This window comes from Ursus maritimus, unplaced genomic scaffold, assembly GCF_017311325.1.
Source record: "Ursus maritimus isolate PB19 unplaced genomic scaffold, ASM1731132v1 scaffold_10, whole genome shotgun sequence".
Taxonomy (NCBI): Eukaryota; Metazoa; Chordata; class Mammalia; order Carnivora; family Ursidae; genus Ursus; species Ursus maritimus.
Genome location: NW_024423344.1, coordinates 33,207,761 through 33,220,392, shown reverse-complemented (window position 1 = coordinate 33,220,392; position 12,632 = coordinate 33,207,761).

The following is a 12,632-nucleotide window of genomic DNA, read 5'->3' as shown; positions in this document are numbered from 1 at the left end:
TAGTGTGAAGCTCTTACAAGAGTCGAGAGTTGATGTTTGTAGGAAGCTGTGGATGCTATAAATCTAGTTTGTCGAAAAGGATATAATAGCATTTCAGCCAATGCACTAAAACTTAAACTTGTAGGTTTTGCCAAGCAAGCCATAAGACTTTTCAAGAATACAATCAGGTGATATTCATATGTAAAGAGAGATGTCAACAATATACTTTACTGTAACTAAAATTTTAGTTTACTGTGTCAAAATTTTAGAAAATTTTTCTAAAATTATAGAAAAATAAATATTTTGTAATAATTCATGGATTTTCAATTTTACTACTTTATTTTGGTTTAATGGCTGAGTATTGATTATATAGTTCTTCGCATTCTAAAGATGTATATACAACTATAGATTTTCATTTCTTCTTAGACTTAAAAATTATAAGAACAAAAGTAATTTAATCTTTCATTTTCATAACAACTAATTTTGTATGTAATTTTTTATAAAGACAATGAAATATTTTAAAACACATAACTTCTTCAGGTCTTTCTAGAGATCACTAACACAAGTGAAAATTTGTATAAATGCTCATATTGCAAAATATGGTCATTTTTTAATAAAAGGAAAATTGATTTGCTCAATTTTTTCAAGTTTAACATATTCAAGCAGCTTCTGACTAATATGGTAATATAAATTTACATAAATTTTACAGTTAAAAAAGAACATTAGAAAAAGCAAAAGCCAAAATTTTAATAGTGGAATAAGTGTAAGTTGATTTAGAAGAATGTTTTCCAGGGATAAAATAGCATATGAATGAATAATGTGTATCAGAGAAGAAATATTAGATGATCAGCTGATCTGAGATAAAGTAGGAAAATAATTTTTAAAGAATTGATTGGAGGGCGCCTGGGTGGCTCAGATGATTAAGTGTCTGCCTTCTGCTCAGTGATCTCAAGGTCCTGGGATCAAGCCCTGCATTGGTCTCCCTGCTCAGTGCGGAGGCTGCTTCTCCCTCTGCCCCTGCCCCTCCTGCTGGTGCTCTCTCCCTCTTAAATACATAAATAAAAATCTTAAAAAAAAAAAAAAATTGATTGGAGCCAAGCTATGGAGGAATCTTTCAGTGAAGTTAGGGGCCTGATGTTTTAGTGTGATTAACCAAATGTTTAATGTATAAAATAATAGGAAGGATGCTGTTTAGACATGTATTTCAATTGCCCATACATTTATTGATGATAGTTAAGAAGGTTGTTAAGAAGCTAACAAAATTATTAATAATCTTAACATTTATAAACTTGTGTAAGTACTCAAGGATTTTTATTGCATTTTGATTATTTATAGCCAAAAAGGAAAAAAAATAGCATTTCAGTTTAAATATATGTATAAAAATTGAATTTTGAAAAAAACAACTTTGAAATTTAATTTTTCTGAGAGGACAGAATTTAAAAAAATAATTGTGAAACCTCTGGTTTTTATTCAAGAAATAAAGTTTATTATACTCACAAGCCTAGATACAGGAGGCATGGCATGGCATGCCACACAAGGTCACTGGAAACACACTAGGGTAGTCAGCAGGCACAAGACAGTGGTGGGAGGAAGGTTAGGGGAGCCTTTTTTGGGTTTTCTTTGGTGCATAGTGAACAGATTAGTAGTGGCTAGTTTGAATAATTCCTTCAGCCACTTTGAACTACAGAGATGGTTTCTAGCTGCCTAGTACCTGGCCCTGAGATGATTAAAGCAGGAAAATACCTCCTCCCGGTGCTGGGGCCGGAGAGAAGAGGCGTGGCTCTGGATTGGTTAGTGTGTGTACCATGCTCCCAGCTGGGCTCTTTGGCATGTCTAGAATTGGCTAGTCTAGGGACAGGCAGTCTCTTCTGGCCAGAAAGGTTAAGATATCAAAGTATCATAATATTCCTATACACACACACACACACACACACACACACACACTACAATTGGTCCTCTGATATTTTGACATCATATTAAGGAAAGTTTGGGGTGATGATAGTGGAGATTTTTAGAAAGTAGGGTACAAGTTGCCCTAAAGAGCATAAAAAACATTTATGGTGTTTACAGTCTAGCCCATACTAAGTTTCCCATTTATATGACATTAGCCAAGAAGAAAAGATTTGAAATTTTAGGGGTTTCTAAGAATATCTTGGTAGAATTGTAAGATGCGTTAGATCTTTATTTTAAAATTAGTATCAGGGCACCTGGGTGGCTCAGTTGGTTAAGCATCTGCCTTGGGCTCAGGTCATGATCCCAGGGTCCTGGATCTAGCCCCTCATGGGGCTTCCTGCTCAGAGGGGAGCCTCTTCGTCCTCTCCCTCTGCTGCTCCCCCTACTTATGCTCTTTCTCTCTCTAATAAATAAAATCTTAAAATTAAATTAAAATAAGTTAATATTAAACTGATGAAAATGGTTGGCACAGTGTCACGATTGATTTTTTTTCTGGATTCATGTTACATGTGTTTATGTATATGTCCTTGTTTGTGTCCTTCGTATTTTTCCACATATTTTTTATGGCTCATCTATTATTTCTTAAAATAATCTGTTTCTTAAAACTAAAGCTAGGTTATTTTTAGAGATATATTTGCCAGTTCTTTTCTTTTATAAAAGCCTTTATCCTTTGGTTTGGACTAACTGTGATGTCTTCTACACTAATGCAGTAGTTCAATACTATTATGAAACAGTAATCAATAAATGCTGGATTCTACTGAATTTTTTGTAAACTCTAGGAAATGTTCCTAGACATTTCTATGTTAAAGTTTCTTAGTATTAAAAATTGTTTTTGAATTTCAAAGATGGTCCTGTAGTGCCTACTAAGCTTTAAATCCTCTGTAAAGGAGCAGTTATACTGTGTCCTACTGAGATGTATTATTAAAGTCAGAATGCTTTCATACAAACTCTTTTAAGCAACGTGATTCCTTATTTCAGAAAATACAGTCATGGACTCTAAGGGCAATTGAAGTCCAGTCATGAGTTACTATGACATGTGTATATGTAAACATCTCTCTTGATGGAGAGAGTTGGGAAAAGACATACTTAAACTTCTTCAGCATCCCAACACAAAAATCCTCACATTTGTTTGAATAGAACCATTAAATTAATGTTTGATTTTAAAATATAACATGTTACATAGATTATTTGAGGACAACTTTAATAAAACAGACGGAAGTTTATGGAAGATGAAGAAGATTTAGGAATTGATTTTTTTCTTATAGAACTCTTTTTTTTCTCTCTCTCTCTCTCTCATGATATTTCTGCCTCATTTTGGGAATGTGCCCAATTTGCCATCTCTACTTTTTATATTTTATGTAAATTTTCTCTATACTATATCTTCTTTTAACTCTTAATTTCTACTTTCTTATAATTTAGAGTTTCCAAGAGACCTCATAATTACAACTCTGCACCAATTTCCTCTGACCCACACTACTTTTGTGACTCTTCTAATAGCCTATCCATTTCTGCTTTGATATTAACAGTTTCTTTACATCAGCAGTTTCTTTATATAACTCTTCAGGAAGATGGAGTGATTGACCCAATTCATTTTTTTTAAAAGATTTTGTTTATTTATCTGACAGAGAGAGAGAAAGTGCACAAGTAGGGAAAGAGGCAGAGGGAGAAGGAGACTCCCCATTGAGCAGGGAGCCTGATGTGGGGCCTGATCCCAGAAACCTGGAATCATGACCTGAGCCCAAGGCAGATGCTTAACCAACTAAGCCACCCAGGCGCCCCCATTTTTTTTTTTTTTCAAGATACTATTCAACACAAAGCTTGGCTTAAGCATTCCATACTAATTAGTTACTTTTGGAATCAAAGAAGACATTTCATAATTTAAAACATAGCAATGTGTAGTGCGGAAGAAATACTCTTCACCTTAAAGAGGTTTGTCATAATACTTAGTGCTGTAATCAACATGTTTTTTAATCCATATTTAATTCTAAGTGGAATAATAAAATAGAAATGGTCACAAACCAAACTTGTGGCAAGAGACAAAACCACATGAGCTCTCAACAACCATTTACAGGGTAATACAGGCAATATATAAGATGTCATTTTTATCTGTGTATTGGAATGGCTGAAGTACTTACAGGAGTGTCTATAGAAGAATCAAGTAGTGAATCAAACATAAACACAATTACCAGAATTCTTCATTTAACCTTTTGCCCTTTGGGACCTGATAAATAGTCCTGGAAGACCACTAACTTCGTTCTTCAGGAACTCTGTTCGTTCTTCAGACTTAGCTTACATTTGGCCTCATTTAGGAAGTTCTCCTGAAACTTTCAAGGTTATGCTAGCCAAAAGTCATATGGAATGCCATTTCATGAGTCTGAAGCCTAGACTGAAGTTACTGAAGTCTGGAGACTTGGGAATTCTCCCTATCAAAGATAATATGCATCTCAAAGAAACGGGAAGGACAACTATTTATCTTCTTTTTCAAAAGAACTAAAAATCATCCATGTGTCTACAGTTAGGGAAAAATTAACAAGAACAGGGAAGAGAAATGTCTCACTTTTCTTAACACATTTATTATGTGGCATATGTATGAGAGAATAAACTGTTCTTATTCTTAAAAAAGTACCTTTATGTCAGTCATTTAAACAGAAAAGATGCAAATATTCATACTTAAATGTGAATTCATATATTTTTAAGATCCTAACTTAATCATGTTAAAAGGAATTATTTTAAGTCTCTGAGTCACTGAAATGATTTCCAATAATGAAAGTAATCAGCCCTTTATGTAATATATAACATGCTGAGGTGCCTGGGTGGCACAGCGGTTAAGTGTCTGCCTTCAGCTCAGGGCATGATCCCAGAATTATGGGATCGAGCCCCACATCAGGCTCCTCTGCTGTGAGCCTGCTTCTTCCTCTCCCACTCCCCCTGCTTGTGTTCTCTCTCTCGCTGGCTGTCTCTATCTCTGTCAAATAAATAAATAAAATCTTAAAAAAATAAAAAATATATATATATATAAAACATGAATATTTTTCTTAAAATATGAAATTTCAAAGTGCTGTTTTATTGTCTTTTATGCTTAATGGATTGAACTAGATCTTTTTTGTAGTGTAACATCAAGAATAAATAAATACTCAAATTATTCTAGAGAATAACTAGGCAGGAAAAATTAAACAGCTGATGACAGTTTAATTTTTCATCTATAATATAGCTGAAAAAATTGTATCAGGGGAATAAATATAGTTCCTAAAACAGAAAAACCCCTTTTCAAAAACACCAGCAATGATTCATTCAAGTATGAGGCAAGAGGTATGTTCAATATCAGCATTCCACAAGAATGCTACAGTAAATAGGGATCTGGCAGGAAGAGGAAAACTGAGGAAAGACAAATTACCATTTTGAAGAAATGTGGGAAATGGCATAAAGAGTTGAGGGAAGTGAGAAATGAAATATTCCCGGAAATGGAGGAACTATAAAAGAAAGATTGACATTTCAGGAAACATTTGAATTTTGATGTATCTCGACTATCACAGAATTCTTCCACAATGAGGAAGTATAAAAACTGGAAAGGCTCTTTAAATATACCAAGAATCTCATGGCTTAGGGCATGAAGATCTGGAGAAAAAGCTATTGAAGCGAGCCCTACTTTTACCATTGCTTTTTCCCCCCTTTCTCCCAATTAAGGAATTTGTCCATTCACAGCATGGGATATGGAGGTCTGACAAAAAACACCAGCCTAAAAATTATAGCCATCTCACTAGACAAGGATGGGAAAATGCTTACATTGAGGCTACTGAGTAAGCCAAAATTTAAGAGATCAAGTTCTTGAGGAAAGAGGCCTTAGATATATGCATTAGACTTTATCTATGCAATTGGTTTTCAAAGTTTTTTGCTGAGACCTAAGCTGACAGGTATCAAGTTAGGGGCAGAAACATAATATCAAAAGCAATTGCTAAGGTACTAAAAAACTAAGCTAAAATTTTGGAAGTCTCACAGTCAGGGAAGTCAAAACATAGAAATAAAGGCATGCCAAGGAGTGAGGTTTTAGTAGAAATACAGACTTTCCAATGTTACTGCTAAAGTTCCATGTTCGGGGCACTTGGGTGACTCAGTCGGTTTAGCGTCTGCCTTCAGCTCAGGTCATGATCTCAAGGTCCTGGGTGGAGCCCCCGTTCAATGGGGAGTCTGCTTCTCCTTTTCCCTCTCCCTGCGTCCCGCTCGTGTTCTCTCTTACTATCTCTCTCTCAAATAAATAAAATCTTAAAAAAAAAAAAAAAGTTCCATGTCAAAAGAATTAAGGTAAACCAGAAGTAATGTGACTTTCCAAAGTCTGAAACCCAGTGTTGATTTGATCAAACTTATTTGTCTGTACTCTACTTACCTGACAAAGAAAAATGAAAGGAGAAAAATACTATCTTCCAAAACTCTAAGTTTTCATACACCATACTCAACATTGAATTAGTTCAGTCATGCCAGGACACAGGATCATATAACTAAAATCCAATAGAAGAAAAGATGCAACAGAAATTGACCTAGAAGCATTCATATGTTGTAGTTTTAAGACACAGATTTAAAAATAGCTTGTATTAAAATACTGAATAAAACCAAAGAAGAGAAGAATTGTCAGGAAAGCAGAACAAGGGGAAATTCTAACACTGAAAAAAATACAATAATTGAAATCCAAAAATTAGGACTTAAGTTTGAAAGAATATTTGAAATGGAGAAAGAGAAGATAACTGACCTAGACAATGGCCAGTAGAGAACATCCAGTTTGAAACACAAGAGAAAATAAAAGAAAATACAGAAGAGAGGCTAAGTGACTGTAAAAAGCTCTGCTATGCTGATTACTATGTACACGCACTTGGTTTCTGATTTAAATGACACATCCTAGTCTCTATAGTATGTAGCCTCTATTTCTATTACTAATACTATTACTACTACTCTGTTGCAATGACCACATCACTATTAATGAGCCCAAACTCTAATGACATCTCCTACCATCAACCCCAGCCCATAGAGCTGAAGCACCATGAGAACTTCTTCATGCTGCTGGGGCCACTTCAGCAGTATATTCCTATTGATTTGGTAAGTGATAGGTATGTCACCTCAGGAACAAAGTCAGCTGGTGGGTTCGCTGGTCTTACAGAATCCACTCAACATAAAATACATAAAATTTTTTATGTTTACCTCAGTTTGTGCCTCATTTCTTTCATGACTCTTTACTTTATCCTGAGGCATGTTTATATAATTTTTCTTGCTGAAGCATGAATATAAGGAGTTGGATGTACGTATGATAAGTTCTTTATTATCAAAATTATATTCTAGCCCTCTAGGTCCTGCACATTCAGACTATGGACCCATATAGCCCAACAAAGGACTCGGCTGAACCTATAGGGAGCTCTGGAGTTAAAACACCCCTTGAGGGTTGTCCCTAGTTGTCATGATGGGGAGTTTCGAATACTTTGGTGTTGATCATTCACTGAATTGACCTCTTCTGGACAGACTGGTAACCTTGGATGAAGTATACTCCACTGTTGAGGCAATTGCCAATGATGGTTGACAGGCTAGCTCCACCTACCAGCAGTCATCTCAGCAGCTGGGGGAATTTGTCCTCACTTTCTGAATTTAGCAGTGTTTTTAACAGTGTTCACCGGAACTAATAAAAGTACTAAAACTAGCAATATTTTAAAGGAAAAAGATGAGACAAGGCCACAACTGTCAAATCAAATCTAAAAGAGGCATTCCTATAGATGTTTATAGTAATTTGAAAAGACTAGTGGGTATGTTATTTTAAAAATTTGTCTGTCATGAGGATAAACACTAAAAACAAAATATTATATAAAGAAATTATATTATACATTGAGAAAGGAAAATATCACAAGCAAGTTGAATTTGTAGCAAGATAAAATCATAATCTAGAGAACAATTTGGGGACTACGTTTATGATACTAAGGGAGTCAAAGTGATTTTTTTAAAAATCCAGGACACAGACGATACAAACCAAAATGGCTAAGTTTCATAAGATGGATTTCATTAATTTATGATCTTCCACTTATTAAAATATACTATTAAAATAGTGAAAAGACAAGCCATGGAAAGGGAGAATATATTTGTTGTGTGTCTGACAAAGGATTCTTACACATAATTCATAAATTACAGTTAATTTTTTTTTCAAAAAGATGGACAATCCACTTTAAACGTATTCTAAAGTTGAAAGGAATTTTACAAAGAAGATATCCTACATATCAACAAATGCATGGAAAGATTTTCAAATGACTAATCATTAGGAGAATGAATATTAAAACCACAGTGACATATTGCTACCCCCAATCAGAAAGTCTAGCACAAAAAATAACTGACAGTGTCAGTATTAGCGAGAGTGAGGTGGAACTGGAGCTCTCACACCAACTGTACAAGTTTATACAGTTTATTCTACAAAAGCCTTGATAACAAAGCCTGGTACAAAATGTTGGAAAGCCTTTGCTCTTGCTTACATGAGACTCATGGGAAACTGTCTCCCAACAATGACGTCATCTTGGAATCAATATTTTCTAATGATTTTTCCTTTTCAGATGAATTTTTCTGGAATCTATAAAAGTCTATCCTTCCTCTTAGACTTGAGGACAGCCCTATGCCTCATTTAAGGAAGGGAGGGGTTTTCTGTCGGGCACAAATTTTCCTTCCCATAAAGGTCACAAACACTGACCTCACAGGGTACAGTGTTAAGATTAAATGTGATAAATTTAGTGAAAGATCTAGCACAACATAAGAAGCATATTAGCACTCAGTAAATGGTAGTTTTCCTTCATGATATTTTCCAAGTCACACATATGGAATAACTAAGTAATAATAAAAAAATGTATGGAAATAAACTAAAATAATTTTTTAAAATAAATAATACTCTATCAGTTGCAACCATTATTATTATAAGGCAATATTATTATAAGGCAAAATTATAAGTCTCTTTTTACAGTCTTCTCCAAGCAAACTCCAGGCCTTGGTGACTTCACTGGCAAATTCTACCCAATACTCAAGGAAGAAGCAAAGTCTTTATTATAGTAACTTTTTCAGAAAATAGAAAATAAGAGGACATGCTCCCTCAAAACTAAAACCCAGCAACTCCAAAAGGGGAAAAAATGGGTCTAGTTCACCAATGAATATGGATACAAAATCTAAACAAATAGTAGCCAGGGGAGCCCCTCAGAATTTTCTCTGTAAAAGGCACCTGCAATTGAAAGCAGAAACTAGAAAAGGTACATTCACACCCGTGTGAATAGCAGCGTTATACACAAATAATGAATCATTCAACACTACATCAAAACCTAATGTTGGCTAGCTGAACATTAAAAAAAAAAAAAAAAAAAAGGAAACAACCCAAATGTCCATCAATAGATGAATAGACAAACACAATGTGGTGTATCCATACAACGTATTCAGCCTTAAAAAGGAAGGAAACTCTGACGCATGCTACAACATGGATAAGCCTCGAGGACATTATGCTCAGTGAAAGGGGCTAGCCTCAAAAGGACAAATATTGTATGGTCCCCTTCCAGGGCGTCCCTAGAGTAGTCAAAGTCCTAGAGACAGAAAATAGAATGGTGGTTGCCAGGGCCTGGGGGAGAGGAAAATGGAGAGGTGTTGAATGGGAACAGAGTTTCAGTTTTGCAGAATGAAAAGTTTGGGAGTTCAGTTACTACTTCTCGACTGTACTTAAAATGGTTTAGATAGTAAATTTTATATCATGTGTATTTTACCACAATTAAACATGGTAAAATAATTTAAAAAAAGACTTTACAGTTTTTACATGATGAGGTAAAATTATAAAATGTAATCTGATTATTAGATCTTTTTTTTAAAAAGATTTTATTTATTTATTTGACAGAGATGGAGACAGCCAGCGAGAGAGGGAACACAAGCAGGGGGAGTGGGAGAGGAAGAAGCAGGCTCCTAGCAGAGAAGCCTGATGTGGGGCTTGATCCCATAACGCCGGGATCATGCCCTGAGCCGAAGGCAGACGCTTAACCGCTGTGCCACCCAGGCGCCCCAGATATTCTGTATTTCTGTGCTATTTTTGAAGTCTTTAGCTGTTGAAATATTGTATAATTTAAGCTGCCTTTCTAATGGGAAATATTTATTCTTTATTTAATCATCATGTAAGATTTGAAACCAACTAAATATGGCAATGCCCTTTTAAGATCTAATAATCAGGGGACGCCTGGGTGGCACAGCGGTTAAGCGTCTGCCTTCGGCTCAGGGCGTGATCCCGGCGTTATGGGATAGAGCCCCCATCAGGCTCCTCAGCTATGAGCCTGCTTCTTCCTCTCCCACTCCCCCTGCTTGTGTTCCCTCTCTCGCTGGCTGTCTCTCTCTGTCAAATAAATAAATAAATAAATCTTTAAAAAAAAAAAAAGGAATACAGAATATCTTTTCTTTTTCTCTAAGCTCAGCTATAATATATGCATGCTGATATGTAGCACTGATCTTTTTCCTTACTTATGGCTATATTTTCAAAGTTCACACAGACAAATGTACACAGAAACAGCAAAATGAATAAGATCTTGTGTAGAAAGTTCCATTATGCTCTTTTCATTAATTTCTGCATTTTTAGAAACATCAATTTTTGCACTTCCTCATATGTTTACTTCCCTAGTTTTGTAATATTTGAAATATTTAAATGTACAACTTGTGTAAGTTCTGTAATTCAAATTTAATTCAAGATGAAAAAACTTTATTTTTCCAAGTCACATTTTATGGTCAGAATACCTGTAAGCAATCATACTTTTTATGTCACTTTTTCCCCGAAAATCTAAAACATAAACAGCCAGCAGCATCAGGCTTGATTGTTTATCTCTAAAGCCACTATGTAGTGTTAATTCTCAATGTTACCAAAAGCAATACAATATAAATTATTCAACTGACTAAGAACTTTTCATCTTAGTATTTAAAATACTCATGAACAAATTCCTTAAAGATTCAACATGCATAACTTCTCCAGTATTGCCTGGTACATTTCTTGGAAATTTTCACTTGATCTTCTATCAAGAAGCTAAATTGGCTACTAACTTCAAACCTATATGTAAAGCAGACATTTCATTACCAGTGTGCACAGTTTCTGCTAATGGTATATTACAGATTTTGACTTCGCCAACCCTGTTCACCTTCCTTGAATGACTTTTCCATTCTAACCTATCTCAAAATGATAATAAAAAAAAAAAAAACTTCAAAATTCAGAACAGAAAACAATCACTCCTGTTCATTATTATTTGATTTCACTTTTCTCCAACTTCTTTTATGTGCTCTTTCTCTACATTTCATAACACCCAACCTTCTTCGGACATCATAATCTGTGGAAATTTGCCTCATGAATTTTCAAAGATTGTATTGATTCATGATGCTGTAAACATAGGGAATATAAGCCAGGAAATATTTTAAGCCCTGTTTCTTCTAGAAACTAACATATTCAGTTAAACCCTCCTCACATTGCTATTTCTTTTGCCAGTGTGGTAGATAGAGGGATACTCTGACCAGATCCCCCTTTAAAAGAAAGTTCTTCTTTAAAAGAAGAGTTGATGCCCAACTATAGGGACTATAATTAGTACTTAAACTCCATTTTCAGCACTTTCATGGTCTAACTCAACTTCAGAAACTAACAAACTCAACTTCAGAAACTAACGGACTCACGTGAGGTCATTTCCTGAGCAATTTGAAGCTATAAATGCCTGAACTTTTCAGTTCAACACAGAAACCTATTTGCTCCAAAGAACCTAAATAATTTGCTCAAAGTTTTGGAAAGCCTAGATGATAGAGTAACCATTACTGTCTCTTTCACACATGAATCTTAGAAGATTTTATTAAAGTTCTCATCTTTACATCTTGGTGGTAGAGCCTAGTAACAAGTATAAGACCAAGCCCAGGATGTAAGAGGGAGAGGCTAAACATCATTTATGGTTAACTGTCCAAAGAAAGCAGGTTTTTTTTTTTTGTTTTTTTTTTTTTTTTTGCAAGGCCAGGGTTCCAGTTGGAAAAAATACAAACAAATGAAACAAAAGAAAACACTAGTTTCCATAGTCCCAAGACTATGTAGTACTGTAACAACTATAGACCTATAGCTCAATGGAATAGAATTAAGAGTCCAGAAATAAACCTAGATGTTCATGGTCAAATGATTTTGGCAAGGGTGGCAAGAAAATTCAGTGGGGGAAAAATATCTTTCAACAAATGGTTCTAGAACAAATGGAGATATATATATATACGTATATATATATATATATATACGTATATATATATGTGTGTGTGTGTGTGTGTGTGTGTATTTATGCAGAGGAATGAAATTAGACTACTACCTCACACTATATACAAAAATTACCTCAAAATGTACCAGAGATCTAAAAGCAAGAGCTAAAGCTATAAAACTTTGACATTTATGTAAGAGTAATTCTTTTTTTTTTTTTTTTTTTTTTAATGATTTTTTATTATATTATGTTAGTCACCATACAGTACATCCCCGGTTTCCGATGTAAGGCTCGATGATTCATTAGTTGTGTATAACACCCAGTGCACCATGCAATACGTGCCCTCCTTACTACCCATCACCGGTCTATCCCATTCCCCCACCCTCCTCCCCTCTGAAGTCCTCAGTTTGTTTCTCATAGTCCATAGTCTCTCATGTTTCATTCCCCCTTCTGATTACCCCCCTTTCT